Source organism: Octopus bimaculoides, chromosome 24 (genome assembly GCF_046866305.1).
Source record: "Octopus bimaculoides isolate indiv1 chromosome 24, ASM4686630v1, whole genome shotgun sequence".
NCBI classification, from domain to species: domain Eukaryota; kingdom Metazoa; phylum Mollusca; class Cephalopoda; order Octopoda; family Octopodidae; genus Octopus; species Octopus bimaculoides.
Window position 1 is genome coordinate 2,941,622 of NC_142951.1, and position 16,357 is coordinate 2,957,978.

The window sequence follows — 16,357 nt, forward strand, 5'->3', positions numbered from 1 at the left end:
AGATCGCTAATTACTATTTCTGATATCATCTATGATCTGTTGCTAAACAGTTATATAATACTACATCCAGAGTATAAGCCTAAGCTATATTTTGTAATGTAAGTGGATACTGTGTTCATGCTTGGGTTTCACCATTTTATAGATGCAAATATCAAAATTCTCCAAACTTCCGCGTAAGTGGTTCTCAACTGCATTATATTGTTATATGCACAATACTTGCTGTTGTGTATCAAAAGACATGAGTATTCATTGTAAAAGAAAACTAAAGTTCCCTCCAGCACATGTAGATTCACAAGGGCCGGTTTCTCGGGTTCTGAGGTGTATAGATTCCCAAATTTGACGGGACGCCGGTCCGTTGCAGGATAACTCCTTTTTATCGAGCTAAATAGACTGGAGAAACGTGAAATGAAGTGTTTTGCTCAAGAACAGAGTGCATTGTCCAGTCCAGGAATCGAAACCCCAGTCTTACTATCATGATTCCAACATCCCTAACCACTGAGCCACGTGACTCCACAGTATACATTGAATGAGTCAGAAATTGCAGCGCGTTCCGTCCAAAACCATTGAATTATATTCAGAATTGAAATGGGATGATTGTATGTGTAGCAGCATCATAATTCAAGACATGAAAACTGCTGTGTATCAGCCACATGATATAGTTGATGTTGTTTTCTGGTTATAAAGGGAAATCTTATTATGTGATAACTTCAGGTATATGCAGAGCAGCTAGGAAATATCGTCACATATTTTGAGGTCAAATGGTTGTGATGCATTCGAGGGTTTGTTGTATGTTGTAGAAGACAAGATAAGGTGACGTACAATATTACTTCAGTGAGGCGAATAATATATATATATATATATATACATATATATATATATATATATATATGTTGTACTAAACTGATCAAATAATATTTATTGTGTTTACATTTATTGAGATTCCGAAGGGAGGATTACTCTGCTCGTTGATCCCCTGTGTATGTAGCGGATTCGATTCTTTAACCACTACTGTGGTAGATCCATGTTGCGTCAGTCCAGATGTTTCCTTCTGTTGGGTTTTTTTACGCAGATACACCATTAAATGGCGGTTTGCCAGGTCTTTCACCATATTACCCACTTTTGCTTGTTGGGTGGAATAAACCAACGCGAAATAGAGAGCTCTACTCAATAACACAATGCAATGTTAGGTCCAGGAGTGATAACCAAAATCTCACAATCATGAGTCCAACATGCTATCCAGTAAGTCACGTGGTTTTACTAGAAGCTGTAATAATGATGACTGTTTGCATCATACTTTAAGGTCTGAGCGGTGTTTGTAATTAATGTACAGAGCAATTAAATATATTTTAGTTACATAACAGGATCTGTAGGCATAGAGATTTAATCGTGTACCGTGTTAGTTAGATATGACGAGAAGAATTCTATCGCTGATATCTTCATGTCGGTACATGTCTCAAATGAGGCCGGCATGTCAAAATCATGCTAAATCATAAATAATTATTTCTAAGATTGGAACAAGGCGACATGGAGCGAACAAGTGATTATATTAGTCCTTAGTTCTAGAGTGGCTCTTAATTAATTATTGATAAGTTAATTAGCGCCCGTTTGATGTTTTAATTGCTACCCAGGAGCACATAGGTAGAGTGTTTCTGATATTGAATTTTATCATAGATCAGTAGATGGTTCGTTAGAAAGGTACACCCGATTCTTGAATAAATAACTTACTGCTGCAAACTGTTTTAATATGTTAAATATTGATACACCTTTCAAAGTGCTTTTCACCATAGAATTTTACAACAGAATGAATCTGCTGTCGTGGTGAAAAATTGATACAAAACTGAGTATGGTAGCATGTGAAATAGGTAAATATAAACAAACACTTATGCAAAATCTTTGTGGAAATTATTTCATCAATCACGGGAAGATGAAAGATTAGATTGAATCCAACGAGATTTGAAAAGTGGATGTAAACGGGTGGAAGATAAATAGCCGTGTATATGTTTTTCTAATGCTACACCGATTTCAGCAATCCTTTACACTTTTAAGAGCAAAAATCAATGAACACTAAAGGGTATCCGCTTCTCAAAAATAGAATGAAATAAAAGAAAGCGAATAAATAAGTAAATGAATAATAATAATAATAATAATAATAATAATAATAACAATAATAATAATGATAATAATGATAATGATAAAAAAATAATAATAATAATGATGATGATGATGATGATGATGATAATAATAATAATAATAATAATAATAATAATGATAATAATAATAATAATAATAATAATAATGATAATAATAATAATAATAATAATAATAATAATAATAATAATAATAATGATAATAATCATCCTTTCTACTGGAAGCAAAAGGCTTTAAATTTGGGGGAAGCGATTAAGTCTATTACATCGACCCCAATGCGTAACCGGTACTAATTTCTTTCTGCCTGTTATAAAACTTAAAAACTGTCATTCCATCAACGTATGGACGCTGGTTACTCTCGTTCATAGTTTACGTTTAGTTTCTGAATTTTTTAATTTGTAATCAACTTTTGTGTTGAACTTGACAAAGACAGACGTACTGTCGAAATATTGTTCAACGAATAAAACATTTATATAATCGTATCGCGCTATTCGTCATGACTATTTACCTTCGTGAAGAGTTACGTCAATCCTTTTAAAAATATAATAATAATAATAATAATAATAATAATGATAATGATAATAATAATAATAATAATAATGTTTTCTACTATAGGCAAAGGGCCTGAAATTTTTGGTGAAAGGAGCCAGTGGATGAGAGCAATCCCAGTACGCAACTTGTAGTTAAATTATCGATGCCGAAGGAAGAAAGTCAATGTCGACCTCGGTGGAATTTGAACTCAGAACGTAAAGGCAGACGAAATACCGCCAAGCATTTCGCCTGGCGTACTCGCGTTTCTGCCATCTTGCCGCCTGAATAATAGCAATAACAATAATAATAATAATAATAATAATAATAATAATAATAATAATAATAATAATAATAATAATAAAAATAATAATAATAATAATAATAATAATAATAATAATAATAATAAATATAGGAACATTACAACAAATCTCAAAACGGATATTCCCCAACGCGCCCCCGTCCCCCACCAAAAAAAGAAACAAACTATAAAATGAATATCAATTCCTCCAAATACGTCATCTTCATGGAATACTTTATATGTTTTAGCATTGATGTTGTTGTTAATGTTTGAAATTATACGGCAGCTACGTGTAAAGAAGTCTTAATAAAACTCCCCACTAGATCACTATTATATATCTCGTGAAATGCTAATAGCTGTGTGTTAATCACTTTTCAATTATCTTATTAATTCTAAATCAATAATAATATTAATAACGGTGAATATAATATCGATTATAATAATAATAATAATAATGATAATAATAATAATAATAATAATAATAATAATAATAATAATAATAATAATAATAATAATAATAATAATTATTATTATTATGATTATAACACTACGAAAAATAATATCAATAATAATAGTAATAACAACATTAACGAATGTCTTCTTCTTTTTCTTCTTCTTCTTACCACCGACACCACCACCACCACCACCATAATCATCGTCGTCATCGTCCTCCTCCTCCTCATCATCATCTTTATCATCATCATCATCATCATCATCATCATCATCATCATCATCATCATCATCGCCACCATCACCATCACCACCATCATCATAATCATCATTAGCACCGTCATCGTCGTTATTATTATTATTATAATAATAATAATTATTATTATTATTAATATCATCGTCATCATCATCAAGAACAACAAACAAAACGACAGCAAAGGCAACATCAACAGCAAAAACATCAACAACGGTAACAACAACAATGATAACAAAATAATATTCTCAACAGTAGCAAGAAAGGACGACTCTAAAAACCCAATGAAAAAAAAAAAACTAAAAGAAACCATGAAAACAACATCAAAAATAGAATAATATAAAATATAAATAAATAAGAAAAGAAATAATAGAAAAAGCAACGATGTGCCCCTTGTTTATTATTCCCAACTATATTCTGAGGCTTATTTCATTAGCACCAGAAATTCATATTTGAAGTTAATGTATATAAATTCAATAATGGATTCTTTGCTTAAAGCGCAACGACGAATTTATGAGGTTGGCAGCCATTTTGTTTTACAAATATTTTTTTCTCTCTCTTTTTAATTTTGCGCACTGCCTTCGCTTCCAGCAACAAAATTCCACACAGATGCACGCATGCATAAAGAAGCGCCAACACAATAACAATCGTTTCTAAACACTACGCAACCATCTTTTATATAGGAATATATTGACTTCATTATGCTTGAAAACACACAAGCAAGGACAGGTTTGGTGCATATACACACGTGTAGGAAGCATAAACCCCCATTCTGGAGACAACACAGGAACGCTAATACTGAGCATACATACATATACGTTTGTGTGTATGCGTGTGTGTATATATGTCCGTGTTGTTAGCTGTGCCTGTTTATTACATACAAGCCTATATATATATATATATACGTACACATACAAAATAAAATCAGTAAGTCAATAGATATTTGCGTATGGAAATTAATTGTTAGTCTTCACGTATTATATACACACGTATAAAAGCATACGTCCACATATACATACATATATACATACATACATAGGTAGATGTATATATATATATATATATATATATATATATATATATATATATATATATATATGTGTGTGTGTGTGTGTGTTTGTGTGTGTGTTTATGTTAGTATTCCCCAGCCACACAAATACACATACACACACATACAAACACACATACGTATATAGGTACATACATTTCTATACACACACACACACACACACACACACACACACACATATATATATATATATATATATCTATATATATATATATATATATATATATATATATATATATATATACGTATATGTGTGTTTGTGTTTGTGTGTGTGTGTGAGACAGAGAGTGTGTATGTGTACACGTGTTTTTTTTATACATAATATATACATACAAATGAAATTCGAAGTGCAGAGCAGATGGTAAAACGTGTGTGTGAATCAACATCCTCCCTTGGTTCTCTGTAGCCTATATATTTGGCGGTTGTTTCTCAAATGTATTTTCATTGAAATAAAAATACCATAAATGCATAAATAACCAATTTCATTAGATTTGTGTTTTGATGCACGTTTAATATCTTGTCGTTTTATTACATTGAATAGGAATGAAACATTTGAGGAGAGAGACTAAGAGAGATGCTGTTTGATGGGGCCAAGGAAAGGAATTCAAAGCAGCAACAGAGAGATCGGGAGAGAGTGAGAGAGAGAGAGAGAGAGAGAGAAATAATGTTTGATGAAGACAAGGAAATGAATTGAAATAACAAAAGAGAGAGCTAAAGAGATAGAGAGCTAGATGGAGAGGGAAAGAAAGAGTGAGTGAGTGAGAAAGAGAAAGAATGAGAGAGAGAGAGAGGGAGGAAGTGACAGAGGGAGAGAGAGATGGTGGCAGTGGTAGGGTGAGGGCGTAGTTGAGTTTTGACAGACGAACAACGAAACGTGAAGATGAAAGATGAAGGGAAGACAGAAAAGAGGCGGGAGGAGGAAGACCATGATAAAGGATGGAGTGTGATAGAGAGAGAGAGTGATGTCAAGGGAGAAATGACGCGAGGGGAAATACACAGAAAGAATGTGAGCGAAGAGAGGGAGAGGGAGAAGGAGAGGGAGAGGGAGTGGGGTGAATGATACAAAGAGAAATAGAGAGGGAAAGAGATAGACTAGAAAGTGCGGTTAAGAAAAGGAATAGCTGGAAAGAAAAGGTTGAGTGGAACGCTCCAAAGTGGGAGGTGGCGAGAGGAGCAGTATGAGGAAAAGAAAAGAATGAGAGAGGATCAAAGAAGGACAGACAAAGGAGAAGCATTGAAGGAGTGAGAGAGAAAGAGAGAGAGGTATTGAAGGACAGACAAACTGAGATACAAGTGAGGAAGAGGGAAAGAACAAATGGAAGAGGAAAGAGAGGAGGACAAAGGATAGAGTGGGGGACGAAGAGCAAGAAGATGAGAGAGGGGATAGAATGAACAAGAAAATGAGGCAAGCGAAAGAGGAAGAATATATATTTATATATATATATATATATATATATATATATATATGTATATAGGCGCAGTAGTGGGTGTGTGCTAAAAAGTTTGCTTCCCAACCACCTGGTTCTGGGTTCAGTCCCACTGCGTGGCACCCTGGACAAGTGTCTTCTAACATAGCCTCGGGCTGACCAAAGCCTTGTGAGGGGACTTAGTAGAGGGAAAATGTAAAGAGCATGTTATATACATACATACAAACATACATAGATACATATATATATATATATATATATATATATATATATATATATATATATATATATATATATATATATATATATATATATATATATATATATATATATATATATATATATATATATATATATATATATGTATATATATATATATATATATTTATATGTTTGTGCGTCTGTACTTGTTCCCCCACCGTCTCTTGACAAACGATATTCGTTTGTTTACGTCCGCGTAATTTAACAGTTCGACAGAAGAGGGAGAAGGAGGGAGAGAGGGAGGGAGATGTGGGTGAAATGAGTAGAATTGAAACTGAGTGGAACTGAAGATGACTTTTCCTCCTTCTCAACAAAAGAGTTAAAAGGGAAGTGAAAATCAGATGAAAAAGAATTTACGTCTGGCGTAAATATTGCTGACAAATATCATATATCAGGAAAAAATTAGACTTATTACAAAACCGACTTTGCATTAACGTTGTTCTGAGGTCTTAGATTCAAATCCGTTAGTGGCACTTTTACCTTCTCCTCCGTATTTCAACTTATTTCAATCTTTGCTTCATAGGCTTTCATTCTCTGAGACGTATTGCAGATTTTATTTTATATGTCGTATTATACCTGCGCTGTAAGCATAAATATTGAAAGTTATGTGAAGTGAGTTACTTAATATTTAAATATCAAAACAAACGAGAAGTGTCATACTAACTTCCAGCATGCCATCTACGACTTTATAGCTTATATATTATCTATAAACATCAGAATATTTGTCGTCACATATCATTGATATTTTTTCTCCTGTTACTGTTGTTGACACATTTACCATGCTATATATAAAAGTGAGAACCCGCGATTAACTTTATCTTTCATCTTAAGAGGGTCGTTAAAATAAATACCAGTTGAGTACCCGAATTGATGTAACCAATTAGACGTTCTCCTCAAGGTGTTTAGTATTGTGTCAGTATTAGAAAGAATACTTGAAAATAAGAATCCAGCAGTCATTTCGATTAGCGGAAGAGGAAACAGAAAATATCTACCTTGTAGAATCTGATAAAAATTTGACGGTCGTTGATAAACTCTCGAGGCGTCCGGACAAATCAATATCTTAGCCTCTATAGAATGTAGTTCGCGACAGCAAATCCCATCATATATAGATAATATATAGGTTGCTCGAAAGTTTTAACTTTAAGCTTTGTTCTCTTACGTTATTGGATTGAAAGCTTCTATGGTTTAACTCACCCTTGGCACGACGCCCAATCAAAACGTATCGGGACTGATGCTATAAAAAAAGAAAAGTACAATACAAAGGAAAATTCGGCATATAATATCCTTCGAAATAGTCTCCTTCCGAAGTCACATACTTTATCGATGTTTCCATTGAGGGAAGCATTTCAATAACTCCTCTCTTGGGGAGCAGCTGCCTTCTTTTACTATCTTGAACTATTGTTCCTTTCAAGTTGTGTTTTTACTTTTCGAAATGGAAAAACATCGCAAAGAGCGGGATCTGGGATGAGCTGTACTTAGCTAAAATCTGCTGCACGTCAAGTCTGTTTTGGCACAATCTTGGTAGACATACGTCTCATACACAAATCTTCTGAGTGTGAGAACATGGCATGAAGTGAAACTTCACTAATATACAAATCCTCATGCAACAGTGATTGGTCGGTCTTTCCCAACCTCTGTAGGAAGAAATTGCAGATGAAATCGATAACACTGGGTCTTCGATTACATTAATGGTCTATCTCCTATCCATTTACTTGACCAATTTTGTTTGCTACAACAGCACAAATATATATTTTGTTCGTATTAGAAACTTTTACTCGAACAAATCGACACCAATAGACACTATCAAATTCTCTCACAAATCTTTGATCCTTTCGGGAATTTTAACATAAATAAGACACGTACCCAAGGTGTCAGGCAATTAGACTGAATCTGCGACCATACGTGTGAGAAATAAGCTTCCCAAATGCATAGCCACACCTGCACATAATAAAAAATCTCGATATCTAAGGACAATAAAAATGATGAAAAAAAACAACACAAAAAAGCAAAAGAAAAGAAAGGAAACAAACGAAGACGGCTTTCAACCAATCCAATTCCATTGACAATACAGTGTTCAACAACCCGAGATGACAAGCAGGGAGATCCAACCCGGGAGTTCGTTGTTCTAAAGTAACCTTGTTAACCGTTCTGCAAGGCTGTATCCATAAGAAATTAACACACTCTTCAATTATGTATAAAGGGTGATCATTTAATGAGACAGATCTGCTAATGAGACTGGCGAATTAATGAATTTGATTACAAATGTAATCTCTTTGATCCTTCACCGTTCTTGTCTCAAGGGGATGATCTCGTTAAATCAGTGATGCTATTAAAACTCAGCATTACAATCCAAACGATAAACTCATCAATTATCTAACGAGTGGGACTATTTTCTGTCGTAATATCCCGATATTTCCTCCTGGATGCCTTTAATCCCGATCCACTCGCATCTTCCAGCCCCCTATTTTAGACCGTATCGGTGTGTAAGGGTTTCTTTTCTTGTGTACACGTTTAATCATTAAATTTAACAGTCTTCAGCAGATATTAAATGGACAGCAGCGACAAAAACAGCAAGAAATACGACAGTTCAGAAACGGAAATAAAATCAATTTCGATAACTAGAAAAGAGATTCCCGCTATTGAAAATGTCGTCTTTGTTGCTGCAGCTGTTGCTGTTGTTGTTGTTGTTCTTGACGTTGCTGTAATCGCTGTTGTTGCTGTTCAAGTAGACATTAATACTGTACTTGCAGAATCTATGACATTTCGCAGATATTAAAAGTAGTCTTCATGTATTTATTGCTGTTGATTTCGGCACATTTATTTTTTTAATTGTTTCTCATGATGTGGTAGTTCATAATTATATATCTGTTTCACTTTTAATTTTACTTCTTTCAATTACTGGACTACGGCCAGGCTGGGGCACGATATTCTAGCGCCTTAGCCGAACAATTTACTTACAGGCAGAGAAACAAAGCATCACCAGTTGTCAAGCAGTGTGAGATAAACACACACACACATAGTATATATGATATACACACATATATACGTATACATATATATATGTCATATATATATATATATATATCAATATATATATATAATATATACTTGTATATATCTATGTGTGTGTGTGTATGTATATATATATATATATATGTATATATATATATATATATATATATATATATATATATATATATATATATATATATATATATATATATATATATATATATATATATATATATATATATATATATATATATATATATATATATATATATATACATATATATATATATATATATATATATATATATATATATATATATATATATATATACATATATATATATATATATATATATATATATATATATATATATATATATATATATATATATATATATATATATATATATATATATATATAACAAAAGAGGGTGTGGTATTTCCACGCAGGAAAAAATATAGGAAAAGGTGTTGTTGAAAATGAACCTAAATTTCAACATTTACGAGGTTTGGAAATTTAGGTGCATTTTCAACATCACATTTTCCTATATATATATTATAGAGAGAGAGAGAGACAAGCTTCTTTTCAGTTTCCACCTACAAGGTGACTCCCACAGGTGTTTCCATAAGTCCGGATTATCACCACTTAGACACTAGTACAAGGTGCCGAGAAATGTGACTGAATTGAATGTCAGATGGTTGCGAAGCGAACGTCTCAACCACACAGACATTCCTACTTCCATAATGCATAATCCGCCCCATTCCCCACCAGCGATATAGAAACTTAATCTTTACTGTACTTTAGTGAAAAACTAGGGAATGTGCATTATTTAAAACCATTTCGAAATGTGGAAATAGTCAGTAACATTTTTCAGCTCATAAACATTCTTCTGGGTGATGGTCTGTCACTTATAATTTGTTGATGGATTCCTTTTAAATTTATAGATTTCATTCGAGAAAAATTGCGAAATTGTTAACGTAAGTACTACTACTACTACTACTACTACTACTACTACTACTACTACTACTACTACTACTAAACTGTGTAACATATCTTCCAGAGTAGGATTCCTCATGAAGATTTGAATAAAACAGCAATAAAGATCCATCCTGAAATTTTTGACGCAGACGTCCATTATTCGGGAATCAGTTACTTCTGTTCACTGCTTTTGTTGGTGTGTCTTATTTTTATGTTACGATCATTAAATGGACTTGCAAAATATTTAAAACTTGATTTTTTGCTCCGTGCTTTGAAGTTAGCAGCAGATCCACGACTTTTGTTGTTGTTATGTTTTTGTTTTACGGCATTACACTCATCAGCAATGTAATGAATTCATTCTTCTGTGATTGGTTGAGACTAGGCGGTCATAATTTGAATTTCAAAAATGAGAATAATGACTCAGAAAATTTGGCATGATGAAAGAATTCATGAATTTGCTGATATATTTCTTTCAGTTTTAAATTGACAGTCTTTATATTACTCGCATTATCTATCCACCACCTTAAACATGGCTATGGTTCAGTAATTCGGCACACAACAACCTGGTTTCTAGTTAAGATATAGTGCGTGTAAATTGTGGTAGATGTCTTCGACTGTGAATGAATTTTCTAGGCAGAGTGTGTGCGGAAGCCCTCGGGTATATATATATATATATATATATATATATACATATATATATATATATATATATATATATATATATATATATATATATCTGCATGTATCTGTATGTGTGTCTGTGCGTATACATTTATGCGTTTGTGTCTTTGCGTTTGTGTTTGTGGCACACAAAGCCATCCAGTGTTGTATTTTTAACTCTACGTACCATACATAAAATCCAGTTCTTGTGTCGATTGAGTTGACCAAATACTTCAAGATGCTGCTCCAGCATTGCCACAGTCCAATGAATGAAAAAAGTGAAAAGTTAAAGGTAAAAATAAAAATAAATGAAGATAAATCTAGGATTTGCAATCTTCACGTTTGGCAAAAATTTCCCTCTCACTTAAAATATGATATATTTTTCTTCTGTGACGCAATAAAGATTTCGAAATATCTATCTGTTTCACATTATTACATTTCCTTTTCTCACAGGGATTCAAGATTTATGATATTGTTTTAGACAGATAATGATTATCATTTCAAGATTTAGTGAAACCGTTGCTTGAAACATCTCCAGGCTACACCATATTTTAAGTGTAATCATTTCACGCACTCCTCTTCTAGTTTAAGTATAACGCGTGATATTGTAAATCGTGCATTTGCTAAATTTAGAGGAGGCTTGAGAGGAATGCCTCTGAAACCTCAATCAGGGCAGCTCTATATTTTGGCTAATCTTAATTCATTTTGGTAAATCGACATCTTTATTGATATCTATTCTTTTAATTGTATCTTTATTTATCTAAACCAATTTTTTTTGGTAATATTAAATTGTTCATCAACACCACTTTCAACGATTACATGGTTCGCTTAATCTAATGCATCCGTAACCCCCTCAAGAATAGTAAAAATACATTAAATCTCCATTTTAATATCTCCCTGATTCCCTGCAAATCCAGCACTTACATCGGTGGCAGTATCTTCAATTTGTCTTATTGTCCTGCCAGACAAAGTACCTCTACATTTTACGTTATGCTAGCAAAAGTATAGCTTAACCATTCACGTCAATTCTATAATTGCACAGAGACATATTGTCACAAATTTTCCGTTGGGTAATTTCAATATTCATAGCAGCATTTTTTCCTACAGTTACTGCAGAATTTATGTATGCTTTAGTAGAAAGGCACACGTATATTGCGCCATTGACCCTAGATGTTTCTGTTTTAGGCGTTCGTATATCTATTTTCAATATATTATCCCTGAAATATTCAGTTGTATAATGATGCTTTAATTTAAATTCCTTCACTGGGAGTATTATTAAAGATACGTATATACTTGTCCTAAAATGATCATTTCTCCGTTTATTTTGATTTTCTTTAAATTGCTCTCACTTATTTTTTTCCAGGCGAAGCCATTAAGACTTTTGTTTGTTAAAATAAAAGTAGTTATTGAAATTATTATAACAATCTACTCTCATTTTTCTCTAGTAGTATCTTTATCATATTACGAATTAGCGAAAATCAAAACAGCTCACAACTCACCTATAGAAGGAATTTTCTTATTCGGCAGATTTAAGAATAACTTACTAACACGAAATGATGATATAAAAGAATGCGCACGTGCCTACATGGTAGACATAAAGAAGCTATATGTTTCAAACAGGATCTAGCGAAATAGATATAACATCGGAGAAAATGATTGGAAGCATTTCCTTTTACATATTACGTCATGAGATTAAATTTAACCAATGTGGATGGTGCCATTTCTCTTTTGGGATCAATAAGGTGCCAACCATGAAGTCGAATTGATGTAATGAACTTGCGTCACTACATTCAATTCTTTTGGCCCTGTGCCTCAATAGAAAAGCATTTAGGAATGTGAAGTCAATTATCTGGCACTTCCTATTCTCTTTATCTACTACTATTAAATCAGGACTTCAAGCTTCTATTACTCTATCAGTCTGAAGGTTGAAGTCCTACAACATCTTATATTTCTTACTTTCTAGTAATCTACTAGGTTCATGTACATACCATTTATCAGTATGATCAAATCCTAGCTTTCTATATAAGTTCCAGTGGCTTGCTCTTCCTAGATTGTCATGACTTTTCTTGTATTCTTTCTGTGCCAGCATACGACATTCGCTTACTATATAAGTAACACTTTCCTCTTTTGATTTGCATAACCAACATTAAGAATCTACTTGGTTTTTATCCAATTAGTCCTTAATGCTAAATATTCTGCTGCAACTAACAAACTTTCTGTCTCCCTCTTCAGCTTTCATTTCTGCAACCATAGCCATGTCTCCTTCCTACTATTTGCTACAACTATCTTTGGGAATCTACCGCGCAAACCTTCTCCTGCCAGTCATATAACGTTTGTTCTATTTCTCGTTTTAAACTCTGTTTGATTTTACTTTTTCGTTTCTCTATGTCTTTATATGACTCTAGCATCTGTGACTCTAGGACTGCTTTGAGGAGCCTGTATTTATATATATATATAAAACTTATTTGGAAAAAGGATGCGTGGCGTTCGTTCATATAATCATATACATAATATATATATATATACACACACATACTAAGTGCTACCTTCAGTCTCCATTCACAAGGCTTTTGTCGGCTCGAGATTATAGTAGATTTTGCCACTCAGTAGGCCTGAACGCGGAACCATGATGTTGAGAAACATCTCTTGCCGCACAGCCACGCATGGTCCTTATCAGGTTTTATTTTAATAGTGAATTTCTAGCAAGTTAAATTATCCATTCCTTGTTCCATTTGTTTTTTTGCTTTACCTAACTTGTCTATGAATTTATTGAACAGCATATTTTCTATCCAACACAGTATAAAATATTTGGGATTATATTGATGTTGGTTTATAGCTTTGTTATTGATGTCTCTTTAAATATTTTTTTCCTAGTCGTTTCCAAATTTGAAACATGAAAGAAATGCTCATGTATTCTTCGGTTGTTGTTGTTGTTTAAAACATTTTCTTTTTATCACATAATAATATCCTGCATAACATTGTTAAAACGACCAATTTTAGTCTGTATTTCACTCTCAGGATGTCTGCTAGAGATTCGATTTTATTTTCTTGGAATATTTAGTTCCTGCTTGGTTTTTCCGTATCAGACCATTCCTTTGTATAGTCATCGAACCAGATTTCCTCCAATAATGCCATGGATACTAAATAAATTAGGTCATTTATATTTTTTGATGTTCGGGTTCGTTTCTGTGGAAGTAATTCGTTGGGTAGATGAAAAGACGGTGGAGAGGTGGGTAGGTACCTATTGCATTTAGCTATAATTTCCCGAGGATGGATTTTATTCGTAGCCTGGGGAGGAACTTCCGTCGATCCAAGTTTATTGATTTCCTGTTTCTATGGTCAATTCCATAGTTTTTATATTGTTGTGATAAATTTTACTCAAAGTTAACTCTAGTTAATCTGTTCCCGATATCTGCTTTTATTTGTTCTTTTTTCTTGTGGTTACTGCGGTGGGGGTCGAGGCTATAACATCTCATTTAGTTGATTGTTTCCATGGTGATTACCAGAAGGTTTATTATTTTTTTTACTCTTCTCTTATTGGTTTTGATCAGTTACCAGCACTGTGTTAGTTTTTAGCTGGCTAAGTTGCATTCTTTGTGTTGTGAGGTTTTTGTGGTGTTTTACTAGTATTACGCAGGGGTCATTAGGGTTAACCCGCCAAAGTTTATGGGTTTTGTGCATAGCTAGTAACGTTGTCATACTTTCATTGACGTGAGACAGCTTCTCTTTCATAATCAACATAAACCTCATCGACGTCATCATCATCATCATTGAACGTGTATTTATTTTATCGAAGGGACGAAAGGCAAAGTCAACCTTGGCAGAACTTGAACACCTAAAGACGGACAAATTGCTTCAAAACATTTTTCCAGGCGTGCTAACTGTTCTGCCCGCTCGCCCCCTTAATGATGGAATTTGATCTCAGAGCGTAAAGCCGGGCGAAATACCGCTAGGCACTTCGTCTAGTATGCTAGATATTCTGCCAGTTCGCCATTTCAATAATAATAGTAATAATAATAATAATAATAATAATAATAATAATAATAATAATAATAATAATAATAATAATAATAATAATAATAATAATCATAATAATAATAATGATGATGATGATGATAATAATAACTCGCTGAAGTCTGTATGATGTTATATTATTTCAATCCCTGTTTGTTGTGCCCTGAACCTGAACGTGGGCGGATCCAGGATTTGTGTGTCCGGTGTTAATAGCATGGATGCTGTAATGGGTGAAACGCCCATGCTTGGTTATAGTGATTAGTACAGATTTTAATGAAGGTCGTCATCATCATAATCATCATCATCATCATCATCGTGAACCACCACTTCCTCCTTCTCCTCCTTCCGCTCCTCATCTTCCCCTTCCTCATAAACATCATTATCATCGTTGTCACTGCCATATTCCTCATTATATCAACATCTTTAGGAAACAAGTAGAACCCTTATTGACAGCGGTCAAAATATTTTGCGGCATTTCGGTATCGCCTACCGACCAACGATCTCTGCATTTTAGCATTCACTGTGATGTTTAGGTTCTGAATTCCAATTCCATCGGTGTCGGTAAATAAGCACAACTCGAAGAACTGCTGTCGATGTAATCGATATCCTTCCTCCGCTGAAAATTACTTGCCTTGTACCTAAATTAGAAAGAAAAATATATCGAGCTATATTTGTTCATGTTCTTAAAATTCTGTGTTCAAATCTCATTCAAGTGAAATTTGTTTTTCATCCGTTCGGGAATATAATGATCAGAAATGAAAACACTGATGAGGTACGGATGTCAATGAAAATGGAATAACCTCCACCGACCCTCGCATTAAATTGGTGGAACTGTGTTTACATCATAGTTGGCTTTATATCATGCGCAGGTCTACATTGTGTGCAGCCATCCTTTAATGGAGATACCCGAAAATAGAAAGAAAAAAAAAAACATAAAACGACTTGAAAGAGTAAGTGACAGAGTTTTGTATGGTTAAAGATATATCATACTTTTTTTCATCTTTTAATTTCTTCAAAAAGAAGGAATAAAATGGATTGAATGAATATGAGAACTAGTTATTTTACACCGGAATATATATATGAAGAAAGCAAGTTGCCAAACTAACATCGTGTCTATAAATGTGTGTGTGCTTTGCTTATATATATATATATATATATATATATATATATATATATATACTCTCACGCATGCGCATATCATATATATATATACGTATATATACATGCATGCATATATATATATATATATATATAT